Genomic DNA, 12,645 nt, shown 5'->3' with positions numbered 1-12,645 from the left:
TTGTACGGGCTAAGGTGAAGGTGTCGTCTGCTACCTTGCTAACTGTGATGAACTCTTTTCCTATGTCTTTATATAACTGACTTTATGTGTATTCTGTGTTTGGTGTATTCTTATATAACAGGTGTGAATAAAGGGCCTATAACAAGCCATTTATATGTTTTACCATACCTTAGGGTCTAAGTGTAATATTTTGCCTATCTGAGTCCAATTACTCGTTTCGCCAGGGGCCAGGGAGAGGCAAGTCTAAGGGCTCTCCCCACGTGGCCAAGCCAATGCAAAACAAATACTGAGGAGAGGACATAAGTTTAATAAATCATACGATGACCATATCACCCTCTCAGAAGGAACATTTTGAATCAGACCTGAGAGGTAGAATGTCCTCAAAGGAGGATTTGTCCTTGTACCAAAATGCAAGGAGCCTACTTAAAGGGAATGTCTTTACTATAGAGTTTCTGTGTACATTCATAAGATAGATTCCCAGCACTAACTAAATGCCACAATGCCCATGTCTTCATATTTAAAGCAAGTCTTCTGCTTGTTACAAGGAGGGAGCCTTTGGTCCTGCTCTTTCGAAAATGAAATCGCAGTTAAGCCCAACCACCACGACAAGGTAACTCCCGAGGTTGGGGAATAAAGACAGTACGCCTGTTTGTTTTCATACAAGTATCACTTTATTTGTTTGTCATTCCCAATACATTTGTATACAACTGTTAACAAAGACCTGCTACTTACATGCAATGTATATTACTTCTAATTCAGCAGCTTTCAGGACCTCGGCATAGTGGTCAAGAATGGAGTCTCTACCTCACCTGGTACACAATACAGTTTAAAAGGCAAGGGACCTTGCCAGGCTCTAACTAGCTGGCGATAGCCAGCCTAACTTTCATCACTTCCCTCATACTGACATGGAGAAACAGACCACAGCCACATACAAAAAGGTAGTACCTATTCATTATGAAGCAGCACCTACTCACTTCCTACAGCTGGCACAGTATGCACCCGGTAGTCAGTCAAAAGGTCGAAAAAAAATATCGAATGACAAAAATATCAAAAAATCTCGAAAAAAAAAAAAATCGATTTTTTTATTTATTTATTTATATGTATTTTTGGGGTCAAGTAAGTAAAAAAAAGGGGTAAAATAAAACAAAATGAAAAAAGAGGGGATGGGAGGGGATGGGAGGAACCCCCCCATTTAAAAAAACATATTGAAAAAAAATTAATTATTTTTTTCGAGATTTTTTGGTTCGACCTTTTTTTTCGATATTTTTTTTCCAGTCTTTTCACTATAAACCTATGCACCCATGTATGCCCTCACTGCCATCTGTAGGAATTGAGTAGAGTAGGGGCTGCCTCATAATGAATCGATGCTACATTTTCATTTTTTATTATACTGTTGTTGAATTAAATGTCAAGGGGGTCGTATGATATGTGTGACTGGTAACAGTTACGTAATGTTTGATTTAGGAATGTGTACTGCACTGAAATGAACACGTTCGTATGGATCTTGTTCATGTTCGTTAAAATGTGCTGGTTTGATCAATGGTAAATGGCAGTAAGTACTAAGCTGCATGTGTGTTGGTTGTGTTTTAGTGGATGTGAGTGATGTGTCTGCTTAGTGCAAGACGTACTTCGTTCCTTGTTGTAAGTTTCATTTTCTTCTATGAAGGGTGTCATTTGGGGTAGTTTTACTGGTGTGTGCGCTGAGAAGGCGACTGTAGTATTGTTAAGGAGTGCTGAAGTGCTGTCTTGTAGCATTTGAATATTTTGGTTGGGTTTGGTTCTTGCACAGTTGCTTGTACCTTATGTTATTTATGTTAGGCTGCATTGATTTTAAATAATTTTTAAATTATGCATCACTATGTTTTGCTGATTATTCACCTACATTTATGTGCAGGTGGGCCTGTATATCTGCCATATTAACCTCCAAAATTGGTTACCGTTACCACCAGTTGGTCGTGTGGGTTTACCTCAGGATTACAAGTGGTGGTAGAGTAGTGTTTGGCCCCATGTCCATAGGACTCCAAGGGCCTCATTACACGGTATGCGGTAACCATGGTGCTATTAGCGCCATGGTTGCTGCCGGTATTTTACCGTGTCTGCCTTGGTGGATGGCGGAATTACTGCCCTACACCAAGGTGAGTGGGGGCGGTAATTCTCCATTCACCAAGGCACTTCCCCATTCCCATTTTTGCCCCCATAGGGCTCAATGGGAATGGGGAAGGAGCTAATTATGGTACCGCAAATTGTGGTACCATAATTAGCACCAAGGTCCCTTTGCAGGCCCGTTCCTTAAGGGCTTGTAAAACCAGCCGTTGAGGTCGGGTCCCGCAAAGGGACCTCGTAGTAAGGTGGTAAGGGTTTACCGGTACCGGTGCCCTTACCGGTACCGGTAAACCCTTACCGCATTCCGTGTAATGAGGCCCCAAGTGCTTTATGGCGGAATTACAGCTAGCAGAATTCTGCTGCAGTATTTCCGACGATTTTTGGGGGAAAAGTGGAGGACTTGGCTCCAGCTCTTTGCTGGCGGTAAATCCTCCACTTTTTCTCCGAATTCAGAATTCGGCAGTGAGGTGTAAAATGGCATTAATTCCGTTGTCTCCAAAAACTGGCAAAACAGAATTACCACCACTTTTTTACCACCATTCTCATAATGAGGCCCAATATGTTTTCTTTTAGAGTGAAACTGGTTTAATTGTTTGGTTGTATGCGGCCATCTAAGTACCAGCGTAAACAGATTTCTATATATTTATCTAGGAATACCCATTGCTCGATGGATAAATACATGAGGCCAAGTCTGAGTTTGTGCTCTGGTTACTTATGTTTTCACTTACATTAAAACACGCTAGCTTTAAATGCCTCTATTGTATTCTTACACACGTGGTGTGTATTGCTGTATCTCACAATTATCATGCACAATTTCCTTTATGCACTTTGGATGTGTTTGTATATCTGATGTAAGTTCTTTTGCGGTAGTGGCAGTCTATGCAAGGTTTGTAGTTTCTACTTTTTTTAACTACTTTTTTTTAACTACGTTTTTTAGAACACCTCCTCTGACCCTTTTGATTTGAGCCTCCATTTAATGTTGTATTTTCATGTTTGCAACATTTTGGCTGTTTGTTTAGCTAAACAGATTTCTACAATAAATGAGGAGCCGCCACATAGATGATGAGGGTGCAGTCACATAACTCAGTAGCACCACATGAGATATGCATGTTTTCTGTTGCATAAATCAAGAATCAATACTGTGCAAAACACACATTTCCCAATCTTTATTATTACACGCTTATTGATTAATGTTTAAAAAATGGTGCATGTTTTCTCTGTAGAAATCACATGTCTGAACATGTCCACTGTCCAACATTTATTCCTGACAGTTGAGTCATATATGTCCTCTTTGGTGTTGTTAATTGTGGGTTTTTGAATGAGTTAATGGGCTTCCCTGTCCTTATTAACCAATAGTGAAGGTGTACAATATATTTTGGTTTATGCTAATGTACGTTTCTTTTGCTAAGTAGTGTTTGGTGGATGATTTGTGTATCATTTGTCCTTCTAGGGTTGTCAGAATTTCTTTTCAACGATTACCGGGTCCTCCAAGGTTGGAATGGCCCAGTAATTCCTCATTCAAGGAACCCGGACCCAGACCCGAGTTTGGAGGGTTGAGAGAGTGTGCCGGATGCAGGGCTTGAAGGAGCATGTTGACAGTTACTGTACGAAGCACGGCACCGTCAGTGAGGGACCAGGTAGGAGTGGGAAAGAGGGAGAAGAAGGGCACCGCCTACCGAATTTAGGAAGAAGAGGACAAAACAAGTTAAGAGATGTTTGAGATCTTTGGGAGTCTGAGCCTTTCATAATTGAACGACAATTGCCAAGACTACCTGTTTTCAAGTTGAGAGAAGAGAGAAATCCCTGTTATGCCAAAACTCTTCACTGTAATCACCTCCTACCCATAGGGGATGATGTAGAGCTGTACCCAACTGGAGTCTTTTCCTCCTACAAATATGATCACTAGGAATCGTGCAGAGGAGCCTAGCAGTATCACCAACTCTAAACCCACCACGCCCAGTACTGTACCGTCTGCAGCCTACAGCCCACAGAGGAGAGAAAATGCTGACGGTGAAGAGTTACACAGCCAAGCACTGTGATAATTCCCTCGGGAGTCCATTCAGTCATGACGAGGCAGAAGAGAGCCAGAATGAATCGGAGAACACTAATGTGATGAGTTGGCAAGAGAATGAAAACCCATCATTGGTGACCTCAGGTCATATTGTCCCACCCAAGAGGAGGGGAGATGAACTTCCTACTGGTAATACTAAGCCTGTCTTTCCCCAGGATTGAGATATTATGCAGATATCAGACTCTCAAAGTGTAAACCGACCCCCAGTAGCAGAAGAAAGCTCAGACTTGGTGCACAAACTTCACGTAGAGACAGAGTGCGAACTCTGGAGTTCTCACAGAGAAATCAAACCAGTCAGGATGCTCAGTTATGATGCTCTAGAGGAACAATGTGAAATCGTCCGACGAGCCTTCTCAGCACAAGTTTCTTAGGGATTCCAGCCTGACCGCGCCAGACCAGTTCCCACTGCACAACCATGGTGGGATATCACTCGGCATGGAATGAGGTAGTATATCCGTTGCCTCCTAGGTAGCTGAAACCTTTAGGGACAAGGGTTTTGAATGACAAAGGGGTGAGTGTAACCCTGCATATAAATTCATGGCTTTAAAAAAAGAAAAGAGACTGGGGTATTGAATCCAATATATGAGACCTCAACAAGAAAATATAATCTGTGCTGCCATTGTCATTTATCTGCCATGTAAATTACATGGTAGAAGCAGAAAAAACGAAATTGTGTGGGTGAATAATTTCTTTGTTATTGCCCGGCACATTTTAAGTGTAAGTGTATTTCATGAAAGAGTGTTTCATATATATATATATATATATATATATATATATATATATATATATATATATATATATATATATAGAGAGAGAGAGAGAAGAGAGAGAGAGAGAGAGAGAGAGAGAGAGAGAGAGAGAGAGAGAGAGAGAGAGAGAGAGAGAGAGAATATATATGCCATTGTGATCCTTTTCCCCTCCTGTATGTTCTTTCAACCCATGTTGTGAAATGGTGGGCAGTGGTATCTCCCACCAGCAGGTGCGCAGAAGGTGGTCCTGAGGTGCTTTTACCTCTTTGGGCAATGAAGTCCTCCTGCAGTGGACGAGGCAGGTGGGTGTATCCATACCGGAGATAAGAGGGAGCTGCACCGAGCGGGAAGAGCGCACCTGTATGAGGGAGCTGAGAAGCAAGTACCTTGGCTGGCTGTTCTACCGTTGTGCGTGTTCAGCAGGTCTTCCCCATTCTGGGTTGACCAAACCTTCCTCTGTATTTGGGGGGGGGGGGATTACTGTGTCAGAGAAATAGAGTGAAGTGGTTGGATTTATGTGTTCCTCCCCCGCAGCACTGCCGGCTGCTCGCTTGCGAACCGTCCGCCCAACATAACGCTCGTCAGGCGAAAGTGTGCCAGAGGTGGTGTTCGCTTTGGGGGGAAATACCACACATTCCCCATTCCCTTAGGCGCCGGCGGTAATCCAGTATGCCTGTGTGTTACGCTAATGTCCAGCAGTTTATCTGCTGTTACCCTAATTATGGCAAAGGTTCTTTCACCTCTGGTTCGAGGCAGCAGAAGAAGAAAGGGTAGCGTTGGGGAGCCTTGTTATTGTTTGGAGCGTTTACAGCGCCTCCTAATGTTTGTGTCCAAATCCCTCTTCTTACGCCTGTGTTCTTTCGCAGCTCATATGATGAGGCCTACCGTAGGCTAAACGTTAGCCCTCACATGACTTTTATCCAAATTAGCATTAGGCTCAGGGTCCCCGCCCTGTGTCAATATACACTTTTTAAGAGCAGAAATGAACCCGGGTTTGGTGTAATGTCGCTTGTTACCCCATTATACTTCTTCTCCTTTCTTGTCAGAACTAGGTAACCGGCCTGGCCCCATTGCTGGGGAGTTGAGCCAAGCAAGGGGTTAATGTTTGTTTTGTGTCGGTATGGTACTGTGTATTGTGGTAATGTGGTAGACTGCAGCCCCCTATGGTATGATATACTCTGAGTCGCTTCTTGGGCAAAGGCCAGCCATATCTGTAAAGGAAAACAAGGGCGTGGAAATGCATAAACAACCTAGGTTGTCCTTTGGTATTACGGTCCTTGTCATTATGCTGTCTATTTAACATGTATGGTACAGTATGGACAGAAAAATGCTGAAATCTACGGGGCTCAAAGCACCATAGATTTAATATAATGCATTGCCCACGTATGAGAGACGGTATCATGTTCAGTCATTTCACTGACTTACTGGCAGTTAATGTATGTTAAGGTATTTATTCATTTATTAATTAATGTCTGGGAATACAAACTCCAGTCTTCCAGTGTTCAAGAGTTGATTTTATTTATTTATTAATTCATGTCTGGGGGATTCAAATGCCAATTATCCAAAGTCCACAAACTGATGCTATTTAATTATTTACTTATTGATCCATGTCTGAGGAATTCAAATGCCAATTAACCATTTTCTACAAATTGGTGCTATTGAAATATTTATTAATTAATGTCGGGGATTCCATTGCCCACAAACTGAAGCTATTTATTTATTTATGTCTGGTGACGTGAATGTCCCTCATCCATTTTGCAAACACTGATTATATATATATTTATATATATATATATATATTTATATATTAATTCATGTCTAGGATATAAATGCCACCTGCCCATTATTGTTGAACTGATGCTATTCATTTATTTATTCATTAACTCATGATGTCTGGGGTTTTAAATGCTACCCATCCCTGGTCGAAGAATTAAGTATGTATTTCATGGTGGCGATCATAGAAAAGTCACTACCCAGTGTTTAGTGGTGCCTTTATTTCAAGCATTGTTTTTGCCTGCCCCAGCAACGCGCTTCTGGTGGTGTCTTCTGCACCACAGCCATAATACCCTGGTTTAAGCTTATGGTCACACAGGTATATTCGCACTCAGGTGCGGTAAGGGGTGTGCCTTTAGTTTTCTCTCCTCTGCCTTAATCCCTCTCTCATTACTACTCAGAGGGTTGCTCAATTTGAACCACTAAAGTTGAACAGGACATTTTGCTAAATATAGCTATTGGGTAACTACAGTTCTAAACCAGTCAGGATGTGCAGTAGCGGTGGTCAAATCAAATAAAGATTATGTACAGTAAAGTGTGACATTACATACATACTGCTAAGTGATATCCAGAGGCAACAACAGAACACATAATGTATAAAATAAAATAATACATAGCTAAATGAACCAGCATAAGTCAATGGCAATTCAGCAAAAATAACCCAGGTCAGATTGCTAGATGAACAAATTGAATAGTATGTAGTGACATCAGTTATCCTGCCTGGGTATTTCATGCCTGTGTCGGAATGCTCTTTGGACAATCATCATTGTCTCTACTCTGCTTGTGTGTGCAAGTGGGAAGAAAAGTGGGAAGACAAGAAAGGGAGTTCACAAAACAGTTTCAGCATATGATGAGAGCTGTTAGAAGAAGCAGTTCAGATCCCACTCTTCATTCATTCCATTGGGTGTTAACACATCCAGTTGATCAATCCAATATGCCTCACAATGTGCCCTTCGTCTCTTGATGTCTTCTTTCCGACCCCTTGGCCCTCATTACGACCCTGGCGTAGGACCATGGTGCTATTAGCACCATGGTCCATGCCGGATTCCGCCATGGTGGATGGTGGATTTACCGCCCGATTCCAAGGTTGGCGGGGTGGTAAATCCCCATTCACCATTGCCCCTTCCCCATTCCCATTTTGCCCCATAGGGCTCAATGGGGATGGGGAAGGCGCTAATTGCGGCACCGTAAATTACGGTGCCGTAATTAGCACCAAGGTCACTTAGCGCCCTGGACTTTAACGCCTGCAAAAAGCAGGCGTTAAAGTGTGAATCTGGTGTTAAGGATTTAACGGCGCCGCAGCCTTTGACGGCGCCATTAACCCCTTAACGCCAGGGTTGTAATGAGGCCCCTTGTCTTCATCATCTCTAAAACCTGAAATTTGAGTTGGGCTATGCTGTGGCCTTTTTCTTGAAAGTGTCTTGCCACTGCAGAAGACATGTTGGCGTTCCTGATACAGGACTTGTGTTTGTTGATTCTGATCCTAATCTTTCTTGCAGTCTCTCCTACGTAGTATTTCCCACAAAGGCATTTAATACAGTATATCACATTTTCAGTTAAGCATGTTGCAAGCTGTTGGAGTTGTATTATTTCTCCTGTCATCGGGTGAAATACCATTGTTCCTTTTATGACATTGTTGCAATTTCTACAATTGAGGCATGGTTAAGTACCCTGCTGCTTATCTTTCATGGTGGTTCGTACACCACTTCTGGTCTTCACAAGTACGTTTTTCAGATTATTGCTCTTTTGATAACAAAACACTGGGAGATTCGGAAAAAGATCTTTTGTACGTTCATCACTGGTCAGGATGTTACAGCGCTTGAAAATACTAAGTTTAATCTGATGGCTTTGTGTGGAATATTTTGAAACAAACGTGATCCCTCAGGATTCAGGCTTCAGGCTTCTGGTATTTGGATATCCTTGTTTTATTTGCTGCTGGTGTTAAGTCTTCTGAGGGATATCCTCTTTCTCTTAGTTTCTCTTGAAGTTTAGCTATTTCCATTCCACATTCACTGACGATCCTTTCGATTCTGAGCATCTGCCCATAAGGTACATTTGTATAGTACTAGACAGATGAAAAAGTATGTGGAGCAAGTTATTCCTGCCGGTTATCTTTGTGAATAAGGTTGTTGATATTTTCAATTCTTGTACTCTGATTTGTACATCTAGATAGTGTATGTCTGGATTCCTGATTTCTGCTGTAAATTGTATCCTTTGGTGAGTACCAATGATGTACTTTAGGAAATCGTTGAGCATCTCTCGGCTTCCATGCCAGACACCAAAAATCTCATCGATCTACCATACCAATTTTTTGATGTGTTGTTTCCCAGCAGGATGTTTGGGGATATGGGTTGTTGAATCTGTACATGAAGGTGTTTGTGTTTGCTGGTGCCATAGTGGCTCTCATTGTGGTTCCTGATGTCTGGCAATAGAAAGTATTGTCATATTCGAAATAGGAGTTTAGTGCGATGAAGTTCAAAAGTACCAAGATTAATTAATTCTTTGGATATACCTATTGGTTCTTGTTGCAGTAATAGCAATTTGATTGCTTCCTGTCCTTCGTCGTGAGGAATACTAGTATACAGACTACTGGCATCTATGGTAAATAGAATGTCATCTTCAGTGAGTTGGATTTTATCCATTGTCTGTTGAAAGTGCATACTATCCTTAATGGAAGTTGAGATCTTCTGTATAATAGGTTGCAGAAAAAAGTCGATGTACATCCCAAGTGGTTGCAGGATTCCTCCATGACAGCTACGATACGTCTTCCCAGTCGTTTATGCATGTCTTTATGTATCTTTCGAAGTAGGTAGATATGTGTTATTTGGGGGTATGGAGTGAATAGGGATGCTCTGGTTTTATGAGAAATCCATTCCATTTCTTCAGCCGAAGTTAAGATCTGTTCGAGGTCCACCTGTTTTTCTATGGTGAGGGTCATGGTCAAGGATATCATAGATATTAGTACCATTAAGCTAATGTTCGCATTCAGATTTGTAATCCTTTGTATTGAGGATCACTATGGCACCTCCCTTGTCAGCCAAACAAATAGTTATGGATAGATCTGAATAAAGTGCTCTTATTTGAGATAGTTCACCTCCATTGAGGTTACTCTTTTTAAGTTTCCAAAACTGTAATTTCTTAATGTCTGATAATACCATTTTTATGGAAGATTTCAATTGCCGGAACACTTATCGGGGCACTGAATGTGCTCTTAGGTTTGAATTCAGTGTATTCCTCTTACCTTCCATCTGGATGTTCTGGTGGAGGTAATTCTGCAAAAAACTCCTTGAGTTTCAGTTTGCGTATTCATTTGTGGAGTTCAACCTTAGTGTCAAACATACTGGTGCTGTATGTTGGCACAAATTTTAATCCTTTCTCTAGTGTCCTTATTTCATGTCTGTTCGTCTTCTGCTAGATACATTTACCACTAAGCTTTTTGCATTTGAAAGCATGTCAGCATTCCTTGATTTCTTCCCCCTCCTCTTTCTTTTCCTCTTGGGCCAGATCCTAAAAACGACATTGCGGTGCCAGTGCTATTAGTTGATGTCTGCTGATTCTCTCCACTTGACGTACTTGCTATTGATAATGTGCCTGTGGCATTATCTGAGTCTGATCTGCTATTATCTGTTGATCTGTTACTCAGTCGTGGTGCTTGGAATTGGTATTTGTCTGCCCAAGTGTATACCTCATAATTCAAATAATCGTATGTGTCCCTTTTTAAATGTTCTTGATTTTGCTTGCTTCAAGTTCTGTTATGTATGCTTCAAGCCGGTCGTTGATATCTGTTAGGATCTCCGAGAAGGTATTTATTTATATATTGATCTCGCGCCGCAGCCCAAAGGCATCAGGGCGCACATTAAGACAAGGAAAAAAACAAACAATAAAATGGCAGATGGAACTTTCACAGAGGAGGGATTAGTTATATAAAAAAAGTCTGAGGAAGGAAGGAGCTTTTTGGAAAACGTATCCCTGCGCTGATCTGTTAAGTAGTTCGATTATGTCAGATGTCTCCTACAGCCCTTCCTACGGGACAAGGCACCTAGAGTCCCATGGGTTAAGGGGAAGGAACAAGTTACTTACCTGTAACTGTTGATCTTCAGCATGGGTCTGGCATGGATTCACATGCTCATGAATATTCCCTGTCGTCAGGCTGGGAATCATCGGTAAAGAAAAAATCAGTTTCAGTTTCGTTTCTGAACTGTCTTTCTACTAGTAACCAATCACTGGTCTCTGGGTCATACTGCCCCCTGCCAATGACTGCCCTCTACCTAAGCCCCTCCTCTGGCAGCCATCTTCAGATTTGGTAGCACGTGAAATGGCAGTAGGATCAAGAGAAGAGCCGCATAGGCGTAGGAGGGAGGGTTCGAATGTGAATCCATGCCAGACCCATGCTGGAGAACAACAGTTACAGGTAAGTAACTTGTTCCTTCTCCAGCATGGGGTCTGGCATGGATTCACATGTTCATGAATACAAGAATACATAGCAGTACACACATGCACAACCACAGGAGGTGGCAAGGCTCCACATTAAGCATTACAACAACTCAACATTAAGCATCTCTTACCTCCTCACCAGGCTCACCTTGAAGCGAACAGGTTGCGCAGCACTGCCTGGCCGACTCTGGACTCCTCCCTGGAATCCCGGTCGACGCAGTAGAATCTCGTGAAGGTGTGCGTCAACCTCCACATAGCAGCCCTGCAGATGTGCAGCAGGGGCACACCAGCCAAGAACGCTGTGGTAGCAGCGATCGCTCTGGTTGAATGGGCTCTCGGACGGCCGAGCAACGGTCGGTTTGCCAACCGGTGACAGTGCATGATGCAGCCGGAGAGCCATCGGGAAATGGGAGCCTTCGAGAGGGCCTTCCCTTGGTTCATAGGTCCAAAGTTTACAAACAGCTGTGATGTCTTCCGAAGACTCTTCGTGCAGTCCACTTAGAACTTCAGCGCTCTAGCCACATCCAGCGAGTGCAAAGTCCTCTCAGCTGGCAACGAAAACAGGTAACACCAAGGGCTCGTTGAGATGGAAGTCCGAAGGCACCTTGGGCATGAAGGAGGGGTGCGTCCTCAGCATTACCCTCGTCTCGTGGAATGTCAGGTATGGAGGTTTACAAGAGAGGGCCTGGATCTCTCCCACTCGTCGTGCGGAGGTGATGGCCACCAGAAACGCTGTCTTCCACGACGGGAACTTCAACGGTGCCGAATGCAGAGGCTCGAATGGCGGCCCCATGAGCCTGGTCAGCACCACGTTGAGCTCCCAAGCCGGGGCCGGAGCCTTCACCGGCGGGAACAATTGGAACAGTCCTTTCATGAACTCCTTCACCAGGCGATGAGACCACAGAGATGACCGCCCCAGAGTTCTGGTGTAGCGGGAGATAGCCGCCAGATGGATCTTGATGGAGGCATGTGCCAGCCCCGCCCTGGCCAGCGATAGCAAATACGGCAGCACTTGAGAGGCCGTAATCCGCAGAAGGTTAATCTTCTGTGCATGGCACCAGACAGAGGACCTCTTCCATTTGTGTCCATAGCACTTGAGAGTCGAGGACGCCCTGGCCTTTGCAAGCACCTCCTTGCAGTCCGCCGGGATATCGTACCCTCCAAACTCTAGTGCTGCAGGAGCCAGACCTGCAGGTTCAGCGATCCTTGGTCGTGATGGAGGATGGCGCCTCCTTCCCTGGCGAGAAGATCCGCGTCCATCGGTAGTTTGACCGGGGGGGACGCTGACATGTCCAGAAGGACCGGGAACTAGATCTGCCTCGGCCACGCCGGTGCGACGAGGATCATCCTGCAATGGGACCGTATGAGTTGACTGATGAGTCGCAGCAGCAACGGGGGGAACGCATACAGGAACAGGCCGTCCCAGGGGAATGAGAAGGGATCGCCCATACTTCCCGGCTGGGGAAACCTGCTGGCGAACCTCCGGCACTTGGCGTTCATCGCTGTCGTGAATAG

At 43.7% G+C, this 12,645-nt stretch overlaps 1 long non-coding RNA gene across 4 annotated transcripts in view; it reads left to right on the top strand.

Moving 5' to 3' along the window:
* Window positions 1–12,645, top strand: part of LOC138567615 (uncharacterized) — a 158,946-nt gene that overhangs the window by 18,456 nt on the left and 127,845 nt on the right. For 2 of the 4 annotated variants that reach the window (XR_011302262.1, XR_011302260.1), the window contains exon 3: window positions 3,554–4,619. This is a non-coding gene — a long non-coding RNA (uncharacterized lncRNA). Of the gene's footprint in view, window positions 1–3,553; window positions 4,782–12,645 lie in introns of those variants that run through there. The other 2 variants (XR_011302261.1, XR_011302258.1) reach the window with 1 other exon arrangement.

This window comes from Ambystoma mexicanum, chromosome 2p, assembly GCF_040938575.1.
Source record: "Ambystoma mexicanum isolate Mex_15411 chromosome 2p, UKY_AmexF1_1, whole genome shotgun sequence".
Lineage (NCBI taxonomy): Eukaryota > Metazoa > Chordata > Amphibia > Caudata > Ambystomatidae > Ambystoma > Ambystoma mexicanum.
The sequence above is the reverse complement of the archived record's forward strand: the minus strand, read 5'-3'. Positions and strand labels throughout refer to the sequence as shown.